Raw genomic sequence first — 9,419 nt, 5'->3', positions numbered from 1 at the left:
CTCGCTTGAAGACACTGCTTGCACTCTTAAGTGTGTGTGCAAGCAAAATACGGGTGGAGCGATACGAGTGTGACCGAGTTGTTCAGGTACCTTGTACATATGCTTCGTTGAATTTTTTTTCGGAACTATTATTACAAACATTTGTGCTTTTTCAAGGTGTTTATGATTTTTTTCAAGTTATTGAAATATCCTATATTACCACCTGCAAATACCATGCCTGAGTCTTGTGATGATACACAACATGTTTTACGAAAGCTTGGCATGGACTACAATAACATCCATGCATGTATCAACGATTGCATATACTGTTTCGAGGAGAATACAAGACTATGGAGACATGTCCAAAGTGTGGTGCTCACAGGTATTGACAGGACTTGCAAGGGCAAACCATCCCTCAAAAAGTTCTCAGACACTTTCCACTTATCCCCTGCATAAACCACATGTTTCGTACGTCCAGCATGGCGAGCTTGACAATGTGGCATGCGCAAAATAGGTCCACTGATGGAATTCAACGAATATCAACGGATTCACACGCATGGAAACACATTGACTCTACCTTCCCAGGCTTTGCCCGAGAGCCAAGGAATCTTCGGCTCGGTCTTACAGTGGATGGCGTGAACCCATTCGGTACTTCTTTGGTAATAATTAGATCATTGTTCTTAGTACTGTTTATTTATTTATTTTTAATATATTTTATTTTAGAATATGAGATCTAAGATATGATTTTATTGAAATAAGCTTTCTTTATGGGATATCTTGCTATTTTCCTGACGTGGTTAGGTTTTAGAAGGCTTTTCTAGCTTTCTTTATAAAAGCAACAGGATCGTGCAAAACAAGAGAACAGGGTGAAAACTGAGTTTTTCGCTTATCCCTCATCGAGAATCGAAATTCAGAGCTTCAAGAGTTGTTTTGGGGATTTTTGCACACTTGGATGTGATGGTGATGTCCAAACATTAAGATTCAGAGCATAGAATTTTCGGCAACTACTACAGCATGTTATAGGATACCTCTTGACTCTTAAAACTCTGTATTTCAATTGATATTTGTGCTTTCTTTGTAATTATATATAAGATATGAATTCAAATATCCATGTAAACTATAATATATAATTAAGGATTGTAAACAATGGCTTTTGCCATGGGGGAGATTGAGCCCAATCGTGCATTTTTTCTCTTGTCTTTCTCAATCTATTGAGTTATTCAAATCCTCTTATTGTATTATAATGTTGTTTGTATTTAATAGTTGAGATGTTTGATTTGTTATATTTTTTCCACTAAGTTTTATTATGTGTGTCATAAAGTTGTTATGATTGAGATTTGATTTGCTAGATTTGCCACGTATTGCGCTTCGTAATGTATTAGAGATTGGCTACGCTCCGAGTTTTCAATTGTATGATATCAGTGTATAAAGGTGAACACTGTGGAACAATCACAATCTACAAGACAAATCACTACAGATGAATATTGTAGCTGCATTTCTTGTGTTTTGGACAACCTTATATCCACAGTTGATTGACTCGAATTGATCCAATTTGTTCTTCTCTGAATTTGGATTATAGCATGGACTTGGCTATGCAAACAGGATGTTATAGCCAAAAAGCTTTTGAAGTTTATTTCATACTAAATCATAGCTTTGTTTTATTTTATAAAAGTTTAAGCATATTAAGTCTTTATTTATGTAACATGCTATATAGAAGAGGCACTTGAAAGTAGTCTAGCTATTGCATATGCTTCACCATAAAAATCCACTTGAACAACTATTTTTCACGTAATGTAACTTTTTACTGGTTCATATTTTGACGATAGTGTAAAAACAAAAGTTTTAGCCCTCAAAAATATCTACAATTGTTATTAGACACATATTTTACAAGTTCTAAATATTTAGCGAGTTATTTGAGTCCTAAAGTGACCCTGAATGCAAATTTCATAGCAGTATGCAAAAAACTTAGTAGCCAACTTTGAACCCTATTTTTTTATGACATTACCTTGAGATTTGGTAATCCATTATAGGGATATGAATTGAGACCTTTTTGTTGTCTACAACTCTCTAGTTATCATCATGACCTGATTCTATCTACAAAGAAAGTTATTTTTCTTGAAAGTAGGTCTCGCAGTTAACCCAAACTTGGTGAAATTTGTAAATTTTAACCTATACGAACATCTAATTTCCTAGCAGGATAACTTTGAATCCATTTGGAATTTGAATATACTTCCAAAAGAAAAAGTTTTAACTTGTACAAAGATCTAAAACTTATATTAGACATGGTTTTGTCTAAATATGCATATATTAAAAGTTATTCCTATCTAAATATGCCATAAAACTTGAATATTACTATTTTTTACCAAGAGACTAGTATTTTATTCAACTTTAGCCTTATCTTTAATATATTTCTTTTTAAATTTTAGTCTTAGTCATAAGTAAATGTTTTGTAAAATTTCTTATAAGCTCCAACTCTCTAGTTATAGACTAACTTAATTCACAAGAAGATATAAGTTGTTTTTATTCAAAGTAGGCCTTCAATATGATTCTCACTCTAATTTTTCATTATTATAGTATGCCTTCAATGTTGTTATCTTTTGATTTGATAAACATTGAAACTTTTTAAAAAAAAATCTTAAAAGTACTTGGGAAAATTCTTCAACTTCCTAATTCTGTTGCGATTTCACACTTTGTAGTAAAGATAGGGATCTCCAATCAAGGTAAGATAGGTAAGTCTTTTACTTCTTTTTTTTCTAGAATTCTTAGTGAAATTTTTACTTACTACTAAACTAAAATAACAATTTTATTTGTTATTTTCGATACTTTGAGTATGAGACCTAACATTCATAATATTTCTTTCTTATCATTTAACTCTCTTACTCCCATGAAAGACATCTATGGCACTAACACTAGTTTTTTTAATCTTATTAGAATCAATTGTTTGCTAATAATTAGACTCGGATTGATTCATTGTCTTATACTAGATACTTGGTAAAATTCAAAAAAAAAAAAAAACTCATTCAGTTGATGATGTGCAACGGATGACCGCCCGCACCCTTAGTGCTTACCCTACACTACTTGGACAATTGTTATCCCACCCCGGGGGTATGATGCTAGGAGGCATATTCCATAATGGATTCCGTGAGGTTTTTTGATGGATTTCGTAAAACTATTCATTTGCCGGGACTCGTACACAAGGTGGATTCCTTGTGCGAGAAGTTAACGGGGACGCCTGTCCTTTTTGGGTGTCAAATTAATTGAATGCGCACGTGAGTGATTCCACATTGGGTGATTCATTAAAATATATATTAAATTAATGGATGTTTACAATTTTAGAGTGCACACTCGAATTAAATTAAGGTTAGGACAATGTTCCAACCTATTTTAATTATTTGTAGTTGAAAACTGCTAGGTATTCACTATTGTTTATTTATTTTATTAATAAACAATTGTAAATGCTTCAGTTGATGTGTAGAGCAGGTAGTGATGGCTTTGGATAGCACTGGGCATTAGCATAAGTTCAAGCGTAAATTTTATCATTATGATTAGTTATCTTAAGTATAATATATAATATTATCTATTTATATGATATTGTATTAATAAAATTATTACTCTATTTGTAAGTTATAAGTTTAAACTTCTTTAGTAATAATTAGATCATTGTCCTTAGTACTATTAATTTATTTGTTTTTAATATAGATTATTTTATAATATGAGATTTGAGATATGCTTTTATTGAAATAAGCTTTCTTTATGGAATACCTTGCTATTTTCTTAATGTTGTTAAGTTTTAGAAGGCTTTTCTAGCTTTCTTTATAAAAGCAACATAATCGCATGCAAAACAAGAGAACAGGGTGAAAACTGAGTTTTTTCATTTGTCCCTCATTCAGAATCAGAATTCAAAAGCTTCAAGAGTCATTTTAGGGGTTTTGGCACGCTCCGGACGTGATAATGATATCCAAACGTCAAGATTCAAAGTAGAGAATTTTCTGCAGCAACTACAGCATGTTACAAGATACCTCTTGAATCTTAAAACTTTGTATTTCAATTGATATTTGTACTTTCTTTGTAATTATATGTAAGATATGAATGCAAATATCTATGTAAATTTATAATATATAATTAAGGATGGCAAACCATGGCCTTTGCTATGGGGGAGGTTGGGCCCAATCATGCCATGTGTTCCGCTTCGTAACATAACATGATAGGAATTAGTATCCAAAAATTGGGAATAACCAACAATGAGTTAATTCTTGAATGTGCTAAAAACCACAAGTGATGGCAGTGTCAAATCCCACTATGTAGTATCAAAAGATACTAGCTTGATTCTTGATGTTGTTGTTGCTTGATGTTTGATTTCTCTTGTTGATTTGGAATGATGCTTTGATGGGAACTGAGTGACTCAGTGAATCAAAGTAGCATGGACTTCTTTGAGCTGAGAGAGGTGAGAAAGTGAAGAGATTTTTAAAGCTTAAAATGAGGAAGCTATGGTTTCGCTGTTAGGGTTTGCTGGCAGCTATTGGTTTTCCATTTGACACAGCTTATAGGAGAAGAATTTCTTTGAGATATTTTACGGGGAAAAAAGCTTGGATATGGAGCTTTAAAAGCCCTATGGTTGCAGGGAGGATTACATTATTACGTGAGGAGTGATTGAGAGCAAGCCTCACTGACAACCTGATAATAAGACATAAAGGAGTGCCGTGAGAATTATTGACTTTGTCGCATGCACAACACAACACAGAAAAATTTTAAAATTTGACAAACACCACAAGCCACACATGAAATCAAACAACACACAATGTCTCTTGTAGCTTAAAACAACAAAACGACTTAATTATGGGTAAAGCATCACAAAAACCCAACACAAAGTTCAAAACAATCTTTGAAGACAAATCCAATAGCATGAAAATCTCATACCTTGATAACCTTGAGTCAACACTCGGCACTTCTACAACATCCGAATTCCACCATCACAACAAGCACATCAAGACTCCTCTTGTTCACATGTGATCCTCAACTCTCCTCTGAAGATACAAGAAACTTTACAAAGAGTAGGGTAAAATCCAATGCTCCATTCTTCCTCCTTTATATAGGAATTTTCAATGCACATACGTTTGATATTTGCTTTTGGCTTTCTATAAAGCCTAAGGCTTTTAAGTCTTTTGCTTTCCTAATAGCTAACGAAAAGCACACAAATTTATTGTCAAACTACCATATCATGCTATCAACCCATCATTCATATCAATGGAACGGGACGCCATTACTGCATATTGCGTTTTAGAACACCATTTCACTGCCTTCGTTGTCTTGTCATCTTATGCCATAAATGCATGTGTATCAAAATGCCATTATTACCTACAATGCTTCTAAATCACATCGTTCACAGGCCGTCATGCTACTTGAGCTTCAGTGTGCTATCTTGGCCGAAGACATGTAGAAGAATCCCTTGTCCAACTTGTCTCCCTCATTTGATTCCTTCGGAAGTATACTAATGAAGTTCTATTTCTTTCAAACCCGCTTGGGCAAGTATTGGAAAACAATATATCCGCCCCTTTAGTCACCCTATCTTTACCGATACTCTTACAAAGAGGAGAAATACCAAGTATTGATGAAACCAATGGTAATATTGGAGATTCGAGACAATCAAACAATTTCTAGTTATATTAGCAAGGCTTCCTTCTTCTTATGAGGAGTGTGATGTTTGCTTTGCTTCTGCATCTTTGCCTTCAACTTCATTTATGTCTTGCTTGCTTTGAAAACCAGGATCCACAAAGGCAAAATGTCTTCCCAGAATTCCAAACTTATCATTGATATATCATCCAATTATTTTGTTCTCTTCATATCACATGCAACTTCTGTTTAGATTATAATCTTCTTCAGTCCTTCTAATTTCAAATTTCCATCCAATATGTCCTAGCAAGATTATGCTTTGAAATGAACTCCATGCCCAATCATCCGTGACATGATTTTTGAAGAAAACATGCAATGTTGAATCCATGCTATGCAACCAATCAAGTAATGCTTACATGAAAAAATGGATGCACTGAAGAATTGTGCCTAGCTTGTCTACATGTGCTCATGTGTCATGAAAAATGCAAACAAAGTTCCTTGATTATTTAAATCCTTAACCTCACCTCTCAACACTCATAAAAAATAAATGTTGTACTCCACTCCACCCACCCATAATCTCACTATCACTTAGGAAAATAATGATGGTCCTCAAGATGTCAACCAAGAAAACAACCCATCTCACAATTGAAGGCATCCTTCACAACCCTCAAACTCATCCAACCACCTTACCCACTTAACCAGATATTCCTAACTTGGTGATGAATATCTCAAATATCATGCGTGCAAGAAATAGTGTGTTCTCAATGATAGATGCTCTCTCATCTGCACATGTATCTAAGATTTACTGCATATAGCTGCAGAGGGGCCTCATGCCATTCAAATGCTCAACGATGATGCAAAATGTGCTTCAACCCAACCCCATGGCATGGAAGTATTTGATAAATTCAGGTGATGACCCCCAAGTGTAGTACATCAAACAAGTGCAATGTCAAGTGCTCATGAATCCATAATCCTCGTGATGTGCAAGAGTTTCGGCAAGAAAAAAAACCTCTTCCACAATGTTTGGCAGCTACTAGCAAACTCTCACTCCAACTTGTCCAAAAAAATACCAAACTCGACCAAGGCTATCAAGTTTCCATACTCAAAAAATCAAATAGAATGAAAAAAACAAATCCTACACTGGACAAACACAAAAAATCCACCTACAAAACAACCAAACAATCTGTCACAATACACAAACAACTAAACTAATAAAAATCAAACCTAACTACAGTTCAATTAGGGGTTTTCAGTTTTTGCAAAAATGCTTGACAACACTTAAGTCAAGGCAGTCTGTTTGGATGTGCCCTAGCTCATTGCAGTGGAAGCATTGATGATAGGGACATCTCCTATGGATGTGCCCTATCTCTCTACACATGCGGCATCTCTTGTCCTGATCTCAGGAATCATCTTTGTCACAATTGACCGATCTAAGTTCTTGGAGGACTCGCTTTGCTTGAAATAATACATCTTGAAAGTCTATTAGATGCATTGCTTCAAGACAGTGATTTAGAGGAGTGTTCAGGCCATGGCAAAACTTGGATACTTGCTGTGCAATATACATAGGTGATGCATATTTTAGTAGGGTTACAAACTTTGAGTAGTAAGCTTCCAAGGTTAATTCCAAGTGCTGCTTGAGCTTGAAGAATTCATTCATTCTCAAAGTTTGGTAGGTTTGGCGGAAGGTATCATCTGCGTAAAGCATTTTTTAGTTGAGCCCAAGTGACAGTGGCTTTAGAAACACCTCGATCTTTACATTATTACTTCCACAATATCCGAGCCTAGCCAACTAACTTAAGTTTGGCTATCATTACTTGATTGGTAAAAGCAATTCCTGCGGTAGAAAAATAATCATTCATCAACTCAATCCATATCTCTGCCTCTACTGCAACGTCTATTCCTTTTCCAACAAAATCGAGTGCCTTAATTTGTTTGAGAATGAATTTCTTCTCTTGCATGTCAACATTCGTGGGTACAGAAGATGCCTAACAATCAAGCCATACCACTTTGGTTATTCTGTTTGGGATATGTCTAAAAGCCATACATTAATCAATCACATATCATTACAAAGTTTTGCTCTGATACCAACTATAACGTGCCCATCTATTGGCTATCAAGGTAGATTTTTTGTTGTCCATCGAGAGACAAATCTAAGCAATGCCACACAGCACTCCCATGGAATGTTACGGGGTTTGTCACCTAGGGTTTCTCAAGTCTGCCTCGCAAATGAACATTTGCAGTGAACCCACTAGGATTAGACTTGAAATCTGGGTTCCTAGTGGTCAAGGTCTCTTGACAGCATTCTAGCATTCGGGTCTTGGATATCCTACTTTAGTAGAGATACCCAATCCTAAGTAGATCGATGCTGCACTTGGTTCAAAGAGAATGGAAAATGGGAGGGATGTGTTGCTTGACCTCTCTACCTATAGGGCATCATGGTCTCATTTCGGTCCCCTAAAACGGTATGAATCGGGGTTTTAACCTAACAATCCCCAAGGGTCAGCGGGCGTTGGTAACACCTTGTGAGAAGCCTTCCAGTTCTTTGGGACCACCTTGCCATAGGATAGACCCGTCGGGGGTTTTGCCCACCTACTTCCCTTGATAGCTTCAATTTTCTAATTAGGTCCTACCACAATTATGTGTGACATTTAAAATTAGCTTCCTTAATTAAACCTTTTAGGGAACAGGGTTCGTTCATGTAATTTACAGCACAAACATGAATACAGAGCAAGCAATCCTTTGACAAACAAGTTCAAGCAAGCTCCTTAACTTATCTTCAAGTTAGTCTTTGTCTCCTACCCATATAGGAGAAATCATATATCTCTTCTGCCCTGCAAAAGCAATTGGTCCAAATCACATGGCACCACAATTTTTATCCTTTATCTAGAATAGGATTTTCCAAAGCCACAGATGTTGAGCCACAGCACTCTCCAGCTTCGTTCTGGACTTGGCAAGGGGTGTCTAGAGCTCCACCTGACCCACAAGCGGCCTAGGAGTGAAACATAATTTCCATGGTTGGCCTTTTCACCACTCAACCTTCGGCCCCTGAATCGAGTAGTGCACTCTTGGGTTGAAGTGCGGTGTGACCTTAGAGATGATCCACCCGCACAAAATATCGTTTCCTTAATTAATCCAATTAAGAATCAAGCACCATCAAACCAATCAATTCTAATATCATTTTCCAAGAAAACATTCCTTTACCCTCAATTGCAGTTTGTCATCACAGGCCCTTGCCATGAATTTACCATCAATCACAAGTACTTGGAATAATGATACAAATGATAAACCAACAAGTAGTTGAATGTAGAAGCATTTAGGCCGTTTTTTGATCAACCAACAAAACCAATAGACGTGATAACATTTCCATTGCATGTTCACTCTCCCCCTTGGGGTCAAAGAGCGATTCTATGTAAAATTTATTTAACACTCCCTTCCTTCGGCTAAGGCATATGTTAAGGGTTCAAACATTGTACAAGACGTAAGTTCTATAGAGCACCTACATTGTTCAATAACCCAATCTTCTTCACAAATAACTATAAAAGTATCAATCTTCTCTTTGACTTAGAATTTCTTATCCCTAGAGCTCTCCACTTGCCTTTGAAGCTAGGAACTATTGTTTGTACCTAGCCTAACCTCAAATTGAATTGACAACATACTAGTTATCCCACATATCTCAAGGGATCTTAGTTTTAATTCTTATGACCATTGTTGTACTAAGTCAAGATCCCAATCTATCGAACATGAGCTATTAGTTCATGATATGAGCAAGAGCTTGGGCAAAGGACTTAGAGTTTAAAGAATGGATTTCCTTTAGGCTAGACTACCTACCA

Source organism: Lygodium microphyllum, chromosome 2 (assembly GCF_053477565.2).
Source record: "Lygodium microphyllum isolate KBCC chromosome 2, Lygodium_microphyllum_v1.1.10, whole genome shotgun sequence".
Lineage (NCBI taxonomy): Eukaryota > Viridiplantae > Streptophyta > Polypodiopsida > Schizaeales > Lygodiaceae > Lygodium > Lygodium microphyllum.
The sequence above is the reverse complement of the archived record's forward strand: the minus strand, read 5'-3'. Positions refer to the sequence as shown.